The sequence below is a fragment of the Panthera pardus genome, unplaced genomic scaffold (genome assembly GCF_024362965.1).
Source record: "Panthera pardus isolate Hobbes unplaced genomic scaffold, ASM2436296v1 HiC_scaffold_7, whole genome shotgun sequence".
Lineage (NCBI taxonomy): Eukaryota > Metazoa > Chordata > Mammalia > Carnivora > Felidae > Panthera > Panthera pardus.
Window position 1 is genome coordinate 58,739,440 of NW_026527002.1, and position 18,756 is coordinate 58,758,195.

The 18,756-nt window shown below is 34.8% G+C and overlaps 1 long non-coding RNA gene and 1 pseudogene across 1 annotated transcript in view; both read right to left on the reverse strand.

Moving 5' to 3' along the window:
• Nucleotides 1-2,279: 2,279 nt before the first annotated feature.
• LOC128775328 (uncharacterized) overlaps nucleotides 2,280-18,756 on the reverse strand; it is a 101,803-nt gene continuing 85,326 nt past the window's right edge. Inside the window, exon 3 of the long non-coding RNA XR_008419995.1 lies at nucleotides 2,280-2,619. This is a non-coding gene — a long non-coding RNA (uncharacterized LOC128775328). The remainder of the gene's footprint in view (nucleotides 2,620-18,756) is intronic.
• Nucleotides 13,384-13,868, reverse strand: LOC109273047 (vesicle transport protein SFT2A-like; annotated as a pseudogene).

Below are 18,756 nucleotides of genomic sequence, written 5' to 3' on the forward strand. Positions count from 1 at the left end.
TCCCTATTTTTCTATCCTTATGCCAACAACTGTCTTAACTTACACTAGTTTTGTAACGTCTTGGTATCTATCAGAGCAAGTTTTCTCACTTTTTTATTCTACTTGAGAATTTCCTGGCTAGTCTTGAATGTTTGTGATTCTATACAGATTTTAGAATAAGGTTTTTAAACTCTGGAAAGAAATGTTGGCGTTTGAAGGTAATCTGAAGAGAACTGATGTTTTGAAATACTGAATCTTCCAATCCATGAAAAGTTTTGTCTGTTACTACATTTATATCTAAATTATTACATTTACATCTATTTTTTAATTTTCCCATATTCATGGTTTACATGCTTCCTTGTAGAGATTTTGCACACCTTAGTGAAATTTATTCCCATGTTTTGCTTTTTAAATATTTTTGAAGTTACTATAAGTGATACATTTTTAATGTCCATAGGATTGTTAGTGAAGTTGCCTTTTTTGTTTCTCCCACTGGTTTTGTTTCCCTTGTTTTTTTTAATGTTCTTCAGTTTATCCAGGTGCTTAAGAATGTTTCAGTGTTTTCAAAGAATCAGCTTTTAGTTTTGCTAGGTCTCTATAATGTATGTTTTTTTTCTGTGTTAATAATTTTGGTTCTTAACATTTATAATTTCTTTTCTTCTATTTTCTTTAGGTGTCATTTGTTGCCATTTCCCAAGTTATTTAGAGCAGTGCTTAGTTCACTAATTTTCCCATTCACCTTTTCTGGTATAAAGCCGTACATTATTTTTTTTCTTCTAGTAGCTTTAAGTGCACTCCAAATTTTTGGCATATAGCGTTTTGTTGTCACTCAGCTCAAAATATTTTCTAATTTTCATTTTAATTCATTCTTTGACATGTAAATCATTGTAGAAGTCAATTTTTAAATTTCCAAATATTTAGGGATTTCCTAGTAATCTTTTTTTATGATTCAGAGCTTGTTTATATTGACTTCAATTTTTACTGAACTAGAAGCAGAATGTACAGTTAACGAGAAAGTATAGAGACATACCAAAGGGTTGGCTTGTTGGGTGTCAGTAAGCTGGTGATGAAATTTGGATTCCACTGAAAAGCCAAAATATGTATTACAGGGTTTTTATTATGTTTTGTTTTGTTTTTTAACTCACATCAGTTTAAAATGAAATATTATTTTTAATTATTCCATGAGATTACTTGCAAAATCACATTGAAATAAGATGATAAGAAAAAATATCTTATGGTATCTTATGGTATGTTTTTTTCTTTTTAAAGGCTCAAAATCATTAGGGTAGTAGACTTTGGAGAATAAATCCTTCCTAATTCTTTATGTTGTGGTATAGATATACTGACCCATTTACTCATTTATTTGGCCAGTATTTGTTGAGCCTCTACTATGTGTCATGCATTTTTTAAATAACCGTGATAAAGAGAGCTAGTGTCTCCTTCCTTGTGGAGCTTAAGGTCTGACAGGTATTGGGAACAGAGTCAAAAATAAGCCAGGGTATTATTTGGTTTGGGTCTGTTCTAAAAAGCATAGCCATGTATATATGCTAAGACTTCCTTAGGAAAAAATTATATGGTACATACAATTTAATAAACTCAAATTTTACAATCAAAATGTCTTTCTAGCATGCAAAGAGGACTTAACCATGTGTAGAAATAATTATTTCTTTATGCAGCATAGAATTTGGACTTTGAAAATACATTACTTAAAACAGTCAGAAATTATTACTATTGGAGTTAATTTTGCACAGATTTGCATCATTTAGGCAGAAGCTGAAAATGTCGTAAGGGAGTTTAAGAGTATATTGTATTCCATTTCTTAATGCCTCATGAGAGTTGCACCTTAAGACAAATTGTACATGATCACCTGCTAAATCTACCAGTCAACTTTTCACTCCATTCTTTAACAACAGGGAATGTAAGCCCTTATAATCAATATCAATAAATAGCAATATTATCAATACAAAATAGCAGTTGGAGGGTGTGTAGACTACCAAGTTAAGTGGAAAAAAACATAAGTCAAGTAATAAAATCTATTTCCTTTCCATCTTGCTATAAGGTAAATTTGAATAAAACTAAGTAAAAAATATGCATTAAAGGAAGAAAATAGGACAAAGTACAGTCATTCTTCATTATTACAGATTCCATAATTACAAATTCACCTATTCACAGGGCACCTGGGTGGCTCAGTTGGTTAAGTGTCTGACTCTTGATTTGGGCTCAGGTCATGATCTCACCATTCGTGGGATCAAGCCCCATGTCAGGCTCTGTGCTGACAGCGAGAAGCCTGCTTGGGATTCTCACTCTGTCTCTCCCTGTCCCTCCCCACCTCTCTCTCAAAATAAATAATATTACAAAAAAATTCACCTCACTAAAATGCATTTGCACCTCTACAATCAATAATCAAAGCTGTTTCAAGGTCATTCATAGACATGTATAGGATATCAAAAAATTTGAGTTACCTTTAGAGCAAGTTCCCAATGGAGGTCAAACAAGATGATGTTCTGTCTTCTTGTTTCAGCTCTCCTTCTGATTATCTTCTTTGCCATTTATTTGGTGCCACATTATTTGCAATTTTAGGCTTCTTCTTGGTGATTTTACTGTTTAAAATGGTCTCCAAAGCATAGTGCTGAAGTTTTCCTAAGCATAAGAATGATACATGTGTTAGATAAGTTTCATTCAAACATGAATTATAGTGTTGTGGCTGAGTCCAAGGCTAATGAATCAATAACATCTATTAAATAAAATGTTTTTAGATAGAAACACACAAAAACCTCTATATACTGATTAGTTGACAACAATACAACCAGAGACTCTTAGGAAACTAATCTTACATTTCACTTAGGAGTAACGGCTCGTTGTTCATTAATTCATCATTCCTAATAAGTTTATAGAATATGACTACTGTGAATATGAAAATCAGCTGCATTTTGGTAGGAAATGTGAAGACAAAAGTTTGGTGAGCATCTGACAAATCTATACACGATGCTACTTAAGAGCACCCAGTTTTAGCCAAAAGTTTTTTATTGTCACAGTCAAGGAAAAAACAAACAAACAAAAACTCAAACATGGCTTAGAGATGGAGAATAAAATGAAGCGAGAATTTGTCTCTAGGGGATCCAGAAGAAGAGAAAATAGAAGCTGAGGCATCTAATCCTTTAAATAACTTTGAAAGCTAGTCCAAAGATTTCCACTTCAACAAAGTTCACTAGACTTCTTGAAAAGGGGATTCAGTTCCCACTGGATTCATCATTATCCCACCCTGGGTGGTTTAAGATATTGAAATTTTCCTTTTGCATAAAAAGACATTTATTTTTTTTAATTGGCGTACATTTTTTTTTTTTACTGATTTCACAAATAGTAACCCAACCTTGTCTATATATATATAGTCAAAACTCATCCAATGCCAAACATCAAGTACAGCATGTTTTACACACTAGGTCTCTACAAATATTTGTTGAATTTATGAATTAGTGAAAAATGATGTATACACATTTGGGATTCAGGGGTGGAGACAGATATTTATGGCCATCAAGAGTCTATTTTTTTAAGCACAATTCATGCTCAGCAGGAAGCTCAACGTGGGGCTTGAATTCACAACCCCCCACAAGTGAAGACCTGAGCTGTGATCAAGAGTCAGACGCTTAACTGACTGAGTTACCCTGGCGCCCCTCAAGAGGCTATTTTTACAGTCATGATACCGAAGCAGTTCATCAGGAAAGTCATTTCAAAGAAGTGATCTGCTATGCAGAAAGAACTCCAGCCAAAAATAAGCTAATTAAAATGTCTTCCTTTCTGTAAATAAATAATAAATATTTGATGAGAAATCTCAACTGTTCAAAGCAAAATCACCTAGATGCTATACATGGATCCTCCCTGAATCAATTTTTAAAAAAGAATCAAATTGACTAAGAAATGTATAATCCCTGGGGTGCCTGGGTGGCTCAGTCAGTTAAGCATCCAGGTCTTGGTTTCGGCTCAGGTCATGATCTCTGCTTCATGAGTTCATGCCTTATGTCAAGCTCTGTGTGGGCAGTGCAGAGCTTGCTTGAGATTCTCTCACCTTCTCTCTCTGCCCCTCCCTGCTCACTTTCTCTGTCTCACGTGCGTGCACTCTCTCACTCTCTTGCTCTCTCTCTCCAACATAAATAAAGTTAAAAAAATTAAAAACAAAAAAAGACATGTGTATAATCCCCTCTAGAAAGAGTCATCTTGCTATTGAACAGTGGACTACTGTCTTAACATTTTCATCAGTTTAAAACCACAAATAGCTGGGCAAATGATTAGATCTGATTAGGAGTCCATTCTCATTAGAGCTATGAAGAAATTAATAGGCTTCTCAATATATCAATTGTGAGCTTCAAAGAAAGGGTAAGGTTGTTGGGAAATTAACACTGGCATGAACCAGAACTGGAAATGATATGTAAACTGAGAAGTTAAAATCAGAAACAGAAGACAGCCTTTGTGTTTGAGAGAGATAGTAACATAATGTGCATTTGTTTTAGAACATGGATGGACAAATTCTGATCCTTGGATCAAATCTAGCCAATAGCCTGTAGTTATAGTTTTACTGAAACACAGCCATAATTACTCATTTATGCATTATCTTTGACTACTTTCTCACTACAACAGCAGATTGACTAGTTAAATAAGTACCTTATGGCCCTCAGAGCTTAAAATATTGACCATATGGATCTTTAAAGAAAAAGTTTGTCAACCAATTCCTGTCCTACACTAATATCTATCTCTTATGTAGAATTAAGAATAAGGCTCCAAATATTCTGTCCCATTTACTTTTTCTTTGCAGATGTTTTCAATAATTTCTTAATACTAAGTATAATGCATAATGTAAAATATCAAATTTGATTTCCATTGAATAAGGCTTCCTTCCTTTTTACTAAATAGATATTAGATCCTTGTACATTCTGCTTTTACTTTTAGCATCTATCCTATAACAAACTGTATTGTTTTATTAAACCGAATATTTCTGATACTAACCGCAGAAAATTAGATTGAGAAAACAGAATACTGTATAATATGAATAATATATAATACAATTATGTGATTTGAGTCTCTTTCTTTTTCTATTTTCATTTTTCACCTCATGGATCTAGCAGCTGATGCCAAAAAATTAAAAATAATAGTATAATTGCTTGTCTCTGACCCAAGTTTGTTGTCCACTTTATTATCAGTTTTGCTGGAGCTTCAGTTTCTTATTTCTAATACAGTATATTACTTTTTAAAATAATGCTTCATTTTGTTCAAATTGATTTGAAAAGATGTGTTACTTTCACTTTTGAGTGTAATTTTTCCCTTGAACCCTGAAATTATAATTATATTTAATATCTTTCAGTGTGTTAAGTTATACTGCCCTTACAGAAGAAACATAATCTCTTTCTTAGAAAGAAATCAAACTCTTAGAGAAATATAGGTTAAATTATTTAGAGTAAGTGAAGAAACAAAACTCCAACCCAATATTTAGTATTACATTTTGCCAAATATCGTATTATAATGACACAAGAAAGAATGATATGAAGCACATAATGAAAGCACAGAGCACATAGTATGTGGGTTACCATAGAGTTTGGTAAGCTGTACACAAACTGATAGCCTGAACTTATTGAAGATGTAAACTGAAGGACACAGAATTATGTTGGCCAAGAGAAATACTATTCAGATTTGATTGTCAAGTGTTATTTTTTTGAAGTGAAATTAAGAATATGCAAATAAGTTTTGCATTTTCTCAATGTTTTTGACGATCTGAAAAAATGTAATTGAATGGAACTTGAATGGAATTATAATAAAGTGAACTTCTCCTGTTGTCTGAGAATTCCTGTTGAAGATTAAAAAAAAAACCCAATAGCTAATAAGCTTCTCTACATTCTGAAGAGGAGCTTTTAGGCATTAGTCACAAGATTTACTAAGATTTGACCAGATCTGCTTCCTTCACTCTCCCTACCCCTTGTAGCCAAATAAAAGAAAGACTCAAGTCCATCAGAGGAAAGAATTTATCTGAGTGTTCAGTTAGATGGTTATTAAAAATATGGTAATAGTCTCTGTGCCAAACAAAGCTAGTTGGGTTCTGAGAGAATCATATACAGAAATTTAGGGAGTATACTGAAGGTAAGGCTTACATGACATTCCCCACATGGATGGTTGTTGAGTTGGAGAAACTTATGCCATGGTGCTGGAATGACTTGGTTGGGAGAATTTGGGGACAAGACTGGCACATTTCTCCTTGTTTGCAGGCATAATGTGAATGTAGAAGCCAAAAGGTTACCTTCCTCCATATGTTTCTGAAAATTTGATTCCAGATAGAGCAGTCACAGAAAAATGGAACAAGAGAGGGAAACACTGGGAGTGCCATACATGCCTACTTTTTAGTGTGATAAGAATCAGGGTTGACATAAAATATAGGATGCCCAGTTAAGTGTGAATTTCTGGTAGACAACAAATAATCTTTAATGTAAACATGTCCTCAATATTTTCATGGAACATACTTATTTTAAAATATTTTTCCTTGGGGCGCCTGAGTGGCTCAGTCGGTTGAGCATCCGACTTCGGCTCAGGTCATGATCTCAGAGTTCGAGAGTTCGAGCCCCGCGTTGGGCTCTGTGCTGACAGCTCAGAGCCTGAAGCCTGCTTCAGATTCTGTGTCTCCCTCCGTCTGCCCCTTCCCCACTCATGCTCTGTCTCTCCCTGTCTCTCAAAAATGAATAAACGTTAAACAAAAATTTTTAATTAAAAAAATATATTTTTTTCCTTGTTTACCTGAAATTGATTTGGGCTAATCAATGCATGAAAGTGGCCAGAAAACCTGTCACTTCTATTCAGATGTACTCAAGGTTCAGAGAAGAAACTTCTAAAATGGAATTAAAGACAATGGTTAAGGAAATACTCACTAATATCCTATTTACCGCCCACATCTATCATTCAGATTCATCAATAACTTGGTTATATATGAAAATAAGTTATCAAGTGGGCTTTTCTAAATTCTGGATGTTACGTTGATGCCCTTTATTTTTATTTGCTAAATATCACAAGCCTAGCTACAATGCATGCATGAATTAGTTAAAATATGATTACTTGCTATGACAAACTCCAAAATGTATAACGGTTTGTGTATGATAGAACTTATTTCTTATAAATAAGAATTTATTTATAAAAATTACAAAAGGAGCTTATAAAACTTACAAAGGAGCAAGAAACTATTCTTTAATTGGATCTAGATTTATTTCATCTTATGGTCCATCATTTTCAAAGGTGTCTTCCTAGATCTCTGTCCTTAGCTGCCTCAAGGAGGCAGATGTGAAAAGAATATGGAGGACTGTACATGAGAAGTTCTAGTGAGCTAACCTTGGAAATAGCACCACACTCATATTTTGTTGGCTAGAACTCAGCAGTATATCCACATCAAATTCAAGGAAAGCTAGGAAATGCAGGAATAGCTCTGTATCCAGGAAGAAAAGAAAATGGATTTGGTATACAAGTAGCCAATCTCTAGCACACTGAATTCCCATCTACCAGTGGAAATTCTGGAAATTACTTCACCCAAAGCTTCTTTAAATGACCATGTCCAAGAAAGCATTTTCCATAGAGAAGAGACTGATCTGTACTGTACTGTATAGCCCTACTGTAAACTGTAGTGTATACCAGTGGGTGAAGGCAAAATGGAGCTACAGAAGGACTTCTGGTGATTAGACAAAGTATACGTCCCATATCAGTAAATTATTCAATATGAGTATCCCAGTGGATAATTCGCATAAGCCCACAAATACAACCCAAAAGAAATTCACATTAGGACACCTGTAATACTACCATATTCTTTACTCCTCTTTCATTAATGCCTTTTCATCCCTGCATGGAACCGGGAATACAGGGAAAGAAGATAGCCAGGGTGAAAAACAGATTATGCATCTACACTGCAAGTCAGGCCAATCTAAGAGGTAGGAAAAAATGGGAAATTAACATCTTTCAATTGAATGTGAAAATGAATTTATTTGATTTGGGCTAATCAATGCATGAAAGTGGCCAGAAAGCCTGTCACTTCTATTCAGATGTACTCAAAGTTCAGAGAAGAAAGTTCTAAAATGGAATTAGAGACAATGGTTAATGAAAAACTCATTAATGTCCTATTTATAGACTACATCTATTATTAAGATTCCTTAATAACTTGGTTATATATGAAAATAAGTTATCAAGTGGGCTTTTCTAAATTCTGGATGTTTCTAGCCTCAAATAATACCTACTAGTAATCAACAAGTGTTTCCTTGGAAGCAAACCTTTTAGTTTTTGGCTTATTTGTTTTATTTTTAGTCCTACTGAATTTTAAATAACAATGTGTCTTATATATAATTGAATTCCAGTCAGTAACAGCTGAAGTATAGAACTAGACGGAAGTTTTGTTCCATGTTGTCTGGTGCAGATTGATCCCAGGGGCCAAAAGCGCTAATACGAGACTTGATTACAGGGAAAAACAAAACAAAAAGAAAAGAAAAGAAAGAGGAAGGGAGTTGTGAAAATTAGCAATAAAGACTTGCTACAAATCATAACTGCTAATAAAAGGCCACAGTTGTTGTTCTGATATCATTGGCTTATATCATATAAAATTCCCCTGGGTTGTGCTTAAAATGTTTTAAATTTCAAACTAGGGTTATTAAAACTTAACAGAGAGTACTTATATTTTTTAAAGTATGATAAATATTTTACTGCAAACTGTTTTCATATATATGAAAATAACATGATCCAAAGATAATATTTCTGTTGTATTTCATTGTTGTAACTCACCTCTTAAACAATTCCCAAGTTCTGTAAATAACTAGCTAAGACACAATACTCAAAAAAATAAAAGCAATAATTAGACAAGAATTCCACCAGGGTATGTCTGTAATTTATCCCTTACGTGGAAAGATACTGGCTTTTAGTTTTGCACAAAATAGGTGTTCAAGAAATGTCTTAAATATTGATGCCTAATCATTTTTATAAAAATTAATGTGTTTGAAGCTACAATTAGCAGAAAATAAATAAGTATTGGAAAGAATGCAGATCAGCTTTATGTTACAGTATTCTTAATGTTACCAGAGTCCATTTATTAAAAAGTAAAAGAAGTCACATTTTTCAACTTTTTTTTGTAATCTTCACCATGTCTCCTTAAAAATCATCTATTTTGTAAATTTAAATTTGTAAAGCCTCTATGGAAAACAGTATGGAGTTTATTCAAAAAATTGAAAATAGAACTACGACATATGATCCAGCAATCTCACTTCTAGATACAGAGTTGATCGTTGAATGACATAGGTTTGAACCGCACATGTTTACTTATATACAGATTTTTTTCAATAACTATAGTACTATAAATGCATTTGTCTCTTCCTTATGATTTTCTCAATAACATTTTCCTTTCTCTATCTTACTTTATTGTAATACTACAGTAAATAGTACACATAACACAGAAAATATGTGTTAATCAACTGTTTTCTGCTTCCGGTCAACAGCAGGCTACTTGTAGTTAAGTTTTTGGGGAGTCAAAAGTTATATGTGGATTTTTGACTCCCTGGGGACTGGCCCCTCACCCTTGTGTTGTTCAAGTGTCATTTTCCAAAGAAAATGAAATAATTATCTCAAAGATAGATCTCTACTCCTGTTTGTCAGAGCATTATTCACAATAGCCAAAATTTGGCAAAAAACTAAGTGTCCATCAACAAGAGAACAGACCAAGAAAATGCTGTACATATATACAATAGAATATTATTCACCCTTTAAAAAAAGGAAATCCTATCATTTGCAACAACGTAGATGAACTGGAGGATGTTAAGGTAAGCAAGATTATCCAGACAGAGAAACATAAACACTGCCTGGTATCACTTAAATGTATATTCTAAAAAAATGTCAAACTTACTGAAGCAGAGAGTAAACCAATAGTTTCGAGGGGCTGTGGGGTGGAAGACATAGGTAGAGGTTGGAGTTGATAAAAGTTATAGTTCACCTACAAGATGAGTAAAGTCTAAGGACCTAATGTATAACATGGTGACTATATAGTGGGTAACACTCTGTTGTTTAACTGTAATTGGTGAGAGAGTAAAACTTAAATGTGTTCACCAAAAAAAGAGGAAAAAGCAAATATGTGGGGTGATGGATGTATTAATTGACTTGATAAAGGAATCCTTTCACAATGTATACGTGTATCAAACCATCACCTTGTGGTCTTTAAATGGCTTATAATTTCATGTGTCAATTATATCTCAATAAAGCTGAAAAATGTCATCTGTTTTAATAAGTTGATTATCAATTGCTAAAAAAATGTGCAGAGCAGGTATTCAATGACTCCATCAGATTAAAGGGTCATCATATCCTACTACTTTCTAAGAAATCACTTGGGAAGGCAGTATGAACACCAAAAGGATATAAAATTTGTCAATTAAGAATTAGATTTGTAAGAGAGAGAGAGAGGGAGAGAGAGAGAGAGAGAGAGAGAGAGAGAGAGAGAGAGAGAGAGATTTATTTGTAAAGTTTATGGTCTTATGAGACCAGAGTGACCAAAAAATAGACTGATTTCTCCTAGCCTCTTGTTTCTCACAGTCTTAGGTTCATTCTCCTCATTCAGCACCTAACCAAATAATGGGCAGAAGTAATAATGCATGGTTAAAATGCAAGCATGATTTTACCAAAGCATGGTTTTTAGAGACAAACTGCCTGGGTTCAAATCTTGGCTTTTCTATCCACTAGTTACTTGACACTCACAAATTACTTAAACTTTCTGAGCCTTGTTTTCTCATAGTTACAAGGAAAATAATGTTGTGAGGATTGAGTAACATATATAAAACCACCTGAAAGAGCCCAGAATATAGTAAACACTATGTAATTGTTAGCACTTCTCACCTTTGCAACTTAACCTACCTTTGCTTACTTCTCTGTATCTACTTCCATTGATTTTTTTTTCAATAGTAACCATTTTTAAGTATACAGTACAGTGGCATTAATTGCCCTCAATGTTGTGCAACCATCACTATTAACTAATTCAAAACCTTTTTCATCATTCCAAACAGAAACTCTAAAAACATTAAACAATAAGTCCTCATTCGTCCCTTCCTTTATCCCCTAGTAAACTTTATTTGTAACTGTGGGTTTATTTAAAAATTATAAAAACTTCATTCAATGCAATCCCATCAAAATTGCACCAGCATTCTTCTCAAAGCTAGAACAAGCATCCTAAAATTCATATGGAACCACAAAAGGCCCCGAATAGCCAAAGTAATTTTGAAGAAGAAGACCAAAGCAGGAGGCATCACAATCCCAGACTTTAGCCTCTACTACAAAGCTGTAATCATCAAAACAGCATGGTATTAGCACAAAAACGGACACATAGACCAATGGAATAGAATAGAAACCCCAGAACTAGACCCACAAAAGTATGGCCAACTAATCTTTGACAAAGCAGGAAAGGATATCCAATGGAAAAAAGACAGTCTCTTTAACAAATGGTGTAGGAGAACTGGACAGCAACATGCAGAAGGTTGAAACTAGACCACTTTCTCACACCATTCACAAAAATAAACTCAAAATGGATAAAGGACCTGAACGTGAGACAGGAAACCATCCAAACCCTAAAGGAGAAAGCAGGAAAAGACCTCTCTGACCTCAGCCGTAGCAATTTCTTACTTGACACATCCCCAAAGGCAAGGGAATTAAAAGCAAAAATGAACTATTGGGACCTCATGAAGATAAAAAGCTTCTGCACTGCAAAGGAAACAATCAACAAAACTAAAAGGCAACCAATGGAATGGGAAAAGATATTTGCAAATGACATATCAGACAAAGGTCTAGGATCCAAAATCTATAAAGAGCTCACCAAACTCCACACCCGAAAAATAAATAATCCAGTGAAGAAATGGGCAGAAAACATGAATAGACACTTCTCTAAAGAAGACATCCGGATGGCCAACAGGCACATGAAAAGATGCTCAATGTCGCTCCTCATCAGGGAAATACAAATCAAAGCCACACTCAGATATCACCTCATGCCAGAGTGGCCAAAATGAACAAATCAGGAGACTATAGATACTGGAGAGGGAGAAAGAGGAACCCTCTTGCACTGTTGGTGGGAATGCAAACTGGTGCAGCCACTCTGGAAAACAGTGTGGAGGTTCCTCAGAAAATTAAAAATAGACCTACCCTATGACCCAGCAGTAGCACTGCTAGGAATTTACTGAAGGGATACAGGAGTACTGATGCATAGGGGCACTTGTACCCCAATGTTTATAGCAGCACTTTCAACAATAGCCAAATTATGGAAAGAGCCTAAATGTCTATCAACTGATGGATAAAGAAATTGTGGTTTATATACACAATGGAATACTATGTGGCAATGAGAAAGAATGAAATCTGGCCTTTTGTAGCAATGTGGATGGAACTGAAGAGTGTTATGCTAAGTGAAATAAATCATACAGAGAAAGACAGATACCATATGTTTTCACTCTTATGTGGATCCTGAGAAACTTAACAGAAACCCATGGGGGAGGGGAAGGGAAAAAAAAAAAAAAAAAAAAGAGGTTAGAGTGGGAGAGAGCCAAAGCAAAAGAGACTTAAAAACTGAGAACAAACTGAGGGTTGATGGGGGGGTGGGAGGGAGGGAAGGGTAAGTGATGGGCATTGAAGAGGGCATCTTTTGGGGTGAGCACTGGGTATTGTATGGAAACCAATTTGACAATAAATTTCATATATTAAAAAAATTTTAAAAAATTATAAAAAATTATTTTTATTATGTATAATAAGCAATATTTTAAAAAAATTTTGATGTTTATTTTTTTTGGGAGAGAGAGAGAGAGAGAGAGAATGAGAGGGGGAGGAGCAGAGAGGGAGAAAGAATCCCAAGCAGGCTTCCGCTCAGCCTGACGTGGTGATAGATCTCACAGCTGTGAGATCATGACCTGAGCTGAAATCAAGAGTTGGACACTTAACCAACTGAGCCACCCAGGTGCCCCCATACAATAAGCAATCTTTAGCTTAAAGTTTAAACTTTCACATAAAGCGGTTTTTTTTTGTTTTTAAAATGTTCACATTTTAAAAGATCAAAAAAAAAGCTGAATATGTCTTTCAGTACAGGTCCATGCTTAATTATTCACATCTCAAAGCTGTTTTGAAAAGACTAAAAAATGGCTGAAAATAATTTACAATTGGCAATGATTAAAATCTCCTTGTCTTTGGAAGGGCATAGTAATGACTCATATGAATTTAAAGTTATAAGCATTTAACAGTTTAATCAAGCATGTAGTTTTTACCAGAATACAAAAGGTCTTAAATTGTCACTACAGTTGTTTTTGGAATGATTATTTTATCAGGAAAAGCATTCTTCACCAAAACCACAGCATTAATTTTCAAATGCTCTTTTTGGAGAGTTTTGGACTTTCAACTTTGAACAGAACTGCATTTAATTTCTGTATCTCTTGCATATGGAGTACATCATAGACTCCATCAGGCCATTCACAAGACCAGCAACACGCAGAACAATGAGGCCAGTCTCTTCCTATGTCGCTAACGAGAAGCACACAAGGTGAATATGAAAAATAATGATAATATCTGTTGCAAGCAATCTTGTTTCAAACATTTTCTTCAGTTGCTTCACAGAGCCCAGTGAAAAGTTCACACTGGTCAATGCAGCAATTCTTCCTAGGGTATAAAACAATACAAAAAGTTTTATGCCACCAGAAAGGAATAGCAATCCAGTTCCAAGGATAAAACAACAATAACAAAAAAGAAATGCTGCATACAAAGCATCTGCCAAACCATTTCAATCTGATATTGAAACTACAGGACAGGGCATCCAGGACCTTTTCACTCCGGCCCTGCTCTTTGTCATCCTGGTAACTGAGGACCCTCTCCAGCGTCTCCATGGCCATTTTCCCAAGCTGTTTTGACAGCCATTTCTTTGCCCGCCCTTCCTGCCTAGCAAAAAAACTCCTAGTAATCTTTAATTTACTTTCCGTCTCCATGAATTTGCCTATTCTAGATATTTCACTGAATAGAATCATACAATAATTGTCCTTTTATGTATGATTTATTTCACTTAAAGCAGTGTTTCCAAGGTTTGTCTGTGCATTAGAATCCATTCCTCTTTAAGGCTTAATAATATTCCATTATATGTATATACAACATTTGGCTTATGCATCCCTCTACTGATGGATACATGGGGCGTTTCCATTTTTTGACTACAGTTACTAATGCTGCAATAAACATTGGCATAAAAATAGATCCCTATTTTCAATTTGGGGGGTTATAACTTGGAGTGGAATGGCTGGGTCAAATAGCAACTCATTATTTAGCTTTTTTTGAAAAACACCCAAACTATTCCCATACTAACCTTCCCATGATTTTTCATTCCCACCAGCAGTGTACCAGGGTTCCAGTTTCTCCACATCATTACGAACTCTTGTTATTTTCTAGTTTTTTTTTTCTTTCATTACATCCATCCCAGCACATGTGAAGTGAAATCTTATTGTTTCGATTTGTATTTCCCTAGTGACTAAAGATGTTGAATATGTCTTCATGTTCTTATAAGCTATTTGTATGTTTTTGGAGAAATATCTGTTCGAATCCTTTCTCCATTGTTTTGTCTTTCTGCTGTCCAGCTTTAAGAGTTCTTTATATGTATATTGGGGCACCTGGATGGCTCAGTCGGTTAAGCGTCCGACTTCAGCCCAGGTCATGATCTTGCAGTTTGTGAGTTCGAGTCCCACGCTGGGCTCTGTGCTGACAGCTCAGAGCCTAGAGCCTGGTTAGGATTCTGTGTTTCCCTCTCTCAATGCCCCTCCCTTATTCACACTCTGTCTCTCTCTCCTTCAAAAATAAATAAACATTAAAAATTTTTGTTTTAATAAAAAAGTTCTTTATATATATATTTAATATTAAATACTTATCAGATATATAATTTGCAAACATTTTCTCCCACTTTCTAGGTTATCTTTTCAGTTCCTTGAAAATATCCTTTAATACACAAAATGTTTAAATTTTGATGAAATTCAATGGATCTTTTTTCTGTTGTGGCTATGCTTTTGGTGTCATATTTAAGAACTGGTCACTGGGGCGCCTGGGTGGCTCAGTCGGTTAAGCGTCAGACGTCAGCTCAGGTCATGATCTCATGGTTTGTGGGTCTGAGCCCCACAACCAGCTTTCTGCTGTCAGTGCCCAAGCCTGCTTCAGACCCTCTGTCCCCCTCTCTCTGCCCCTCCACAACTTGTGCACACTCTCTCTCTCTCTCTCTCAAAAATAGACATTAAGAAAAAAAAAAAAAATTAGTTGCCAATTCTAAAGTCATGAAGATTTATCCTTATATTTTTTCTAAGAGTTTTATGGTTTTAGCACTTATATTTACAGTGTTTATCCATTTTTAGTTAATTTTTGTATATGATATAAGGTAGGTGTCCAACAAAATTCCTTTGCATGTAGAAATCCAATTGTGCCAGCACCATTATTGAAGAGACGACAGATCCTCCTTAATTTACAGTGGGGTTCTGACCTGATAAACCCATTATAAGTTGAAAAAATCATATGCTAAAAATGCATTTGAGACACCTAATCTACTGAGCATCATACTTTAATCTAGCCTAATTTAAATGTGCTCATAACACATTATCCTACAGTTAGGCAAAATCATCTAACACAAAGCCTATTTTATAATAAATGTTGAATACTTTATATCATTTGTTAAATACGGTGCTGAAAGTGAAAAATAGAATGGTCATGTGGGTACAGAATGGTTGTAAGTGTATCAGGTGTTTACCCTCATTGTTATCTGGCTGAGTGGGAGATATATAGCTCACTACCACTGCCCAGCATTACAAGATAGTTTTTTTACCGCATATCACTAGCCCAGGAGAAGATCAAACTTTCAGATTCCAAGTACAGGTTCTACTGATTGTGTACCATTTTTGCACCATCATAAAGTCAAAAAATCATGAGGTTGAACCATTATAAGTCAGGGACCATCTCTAATCTTTTCCCATTGAGTGGACAAAGGCACCCTGGTCAAAAATCAGTTGGACATAGCTGTATGTTTTTATTTCTGTACTCTCAATTCTAGTCCATTGATCTATTATTAATCCATATTCTTGCTATAAGTTTTGAAAGTAGAAAGTGTGAACTATCCATCTCTGTTCTTGTTTTTCAAAATGTTTTGGCTATTTGGGACTTCTTGCAATTTCATAAGAATTTGAGTGTTGATTTTCCATTTCTTCAAAAAAAGTTGTTCAAATTTTTATAAAAATTGCATTGAGTCTATAGATTGCTTTGAGCAACAATGACATCCTAACAATATTACATATTCCTACCCAAGAACATGAAATGTTTTTCCATTTATTAGGTCTTCTGATTTTTGTTTGTTCATCTTGTACAACTTTGCTGAATTTGTTTATTTGCTCCAATAGATTTCTTGCTGATTTTTTTAAAAAAGACTGCTCTCATTTTATCTCTACAATCCTTTATTTCCTACTTACAATTTTAAAAATAAATATTCTTAATTTGGATCTCCCTATGAAATTCAAGAGAGTCCAGGAACCACCGAAAATATCAGGACAAATTTAGTATGTATGTTCAATTTTCTGAAGAATGGGTTAACTGCTTGCATAGTAACATAGATGGTTGTGATAATCAGTCCCTCCTCTCAAAAAAAGTTACAATCTGTTGTTATAAAGGGAAATCAACATGGTCAGAAATTTTAAAAATTCCCTTTGTTAAATTACTGGAAAATAATGGGTGGATTATGATTATGACAGAAAATTCAGACTATTAATCTTCTTTGTTAAGTAAAATATATACGCATCCATGTTTCCATTTCTCTTGATTTAGAAGGGAACAGAATAAATTATATTCTGTATGAAGATTTTTAGATTCTTTACAACAAAAACATTATCAACTGGATAAGCATGTATTAAATATACATATTTCCTTTCAGCACCTCGGTTTTTGTGTAAATATAAAGCAGTAATTTAAGAATTGCTTGAGCAATGGAAGCAGCGACAAGTGCACACTAACTAGAAACGCCATTTTGGCAGCTCCAGCCTGGACCTACTGATCTGAAACTCGGGGATGAGGCCACGCAATCTGTGTCTTAATAAGAAGATTCCGAAGCAGAGTAAAGTCTGAGACCCACTAGTAAATAAAGACAATAAAACGTCCATGACCTCAGCTGAATGGCTTCTCTACTTACCCACTTTAATTTCCCAAAGCCAACATCAGATCAGAGGAATTGATTATACCCAATATTCAACAAATGTTTTATTCTGCATAGGCAACTCTTACCAAATTAAACCCTAAGCTATATTCTGGGAACAAAGAAAAAAAAAAGGTAAAGCATCTGCACTCAGGGAGCAATAAACCTACATAAAAAGCCCTTTGAACCACTGATAAGCTAAGGGCTATAGCAGAGTTATGCCCAGGAAGTGCCACTAGAACCTAGGAGAGTTCTAGCTTAGAACCTAGTTCTGGCTGTCTGGGTGGAATAGGCAGGGATGGTCGAAAGTTACTCAGAGGAAGGGAACTAAGCTGGGTTTTAAAGAATGAAACGAAATTTTCCAGAATGACAGCGGGTGAAGGGCATTTCTTATAGGGGTAATTATGCATGCAAATATGATACAGCAAGATTATGTGAAGGTTTGGGAAATACCATGTCTATGTATAGTGCACATAGAAGCTGACTGTGCATGGCCAAAAAAAGAAATTGAAGAGATAATAAAGCCTGGATCATAAAGAACCTTGACTACCTTGCTTAGGTAGGTGCATTGATCAAATAGGCAGTGTGTGTCAAGGAAGCATACTAGGCCAGAAAGGAAAACAAAGATCCTTGGATTTTAGAATAATGATTTTGCCAGCTGATTACATGATGACTAGGAAAGTTATCATGTTAGATCGTTGTTAGATATTTACTGCAATAATTCGCTAAGACATCTAAAGCGAAACAGTAGTTTAGACACATATCAGTACGAATTTGTTCCCAGCACTAGAATTTGTAGTTTGGCTTGAATTTCCTATTACTTACAACATGTCAGCAATGTCTGTATTGTCCTAAGAGGTGGAAATTCTCAAACAATTGTCTTAAAGATCTCAGTAAAGAATGCAGTGAGTCTATTACAAAGTGTTTGTTTTAAGTCAAATGAAGAAACATGTCTGCACAGCTGACTTTTTCATTTTTATCCAAATTAGCCATTTCAAGGCACCTTTGAAATATACTTAGAAGCACTTACTGAATAATTGGTTTATAAATATGACCCATATGGTCCTCAGTTTAGGACAGAAGAGAATAAATCACTTTTGTTCAAAATAGTAATTGTAGCTTTAATAGCATGGAATTTTCAAGATGAACACACCATTTTCTTTGTTCTCACCAAACCTATATTTACAGTCAATTGATTATTTTCAAATTTGGTTCTCTGTCTTATTTCCTCATAAAAATAACCATTTGTACAAGTGAAAATAACATTTCTCTCCTTTTCTCTTGTTATTCTTCCTTCCTAATATTTCTATCACACTGACTCGGAGCCTTTAAATAAAACAATGATCTTCTTCCCTCTTTTGTTCTCTCTTCCTTTCTAATTGCTTGGGCCTGTAGATTCAAGGGATTTCTGTAGCTAGGAGTATAGGAGTCGCCTCCCAAATGCCCGGAGAAACTCCTATGATAGGCAGCAAGAGCCCATGAAGGGCTAGCTATCATATGTAGCTAGAGCAGAGAAGACCAAAGGATATCACCATGAAATTGCAAAATCTACACTGATTTCTGATTAATCTGAT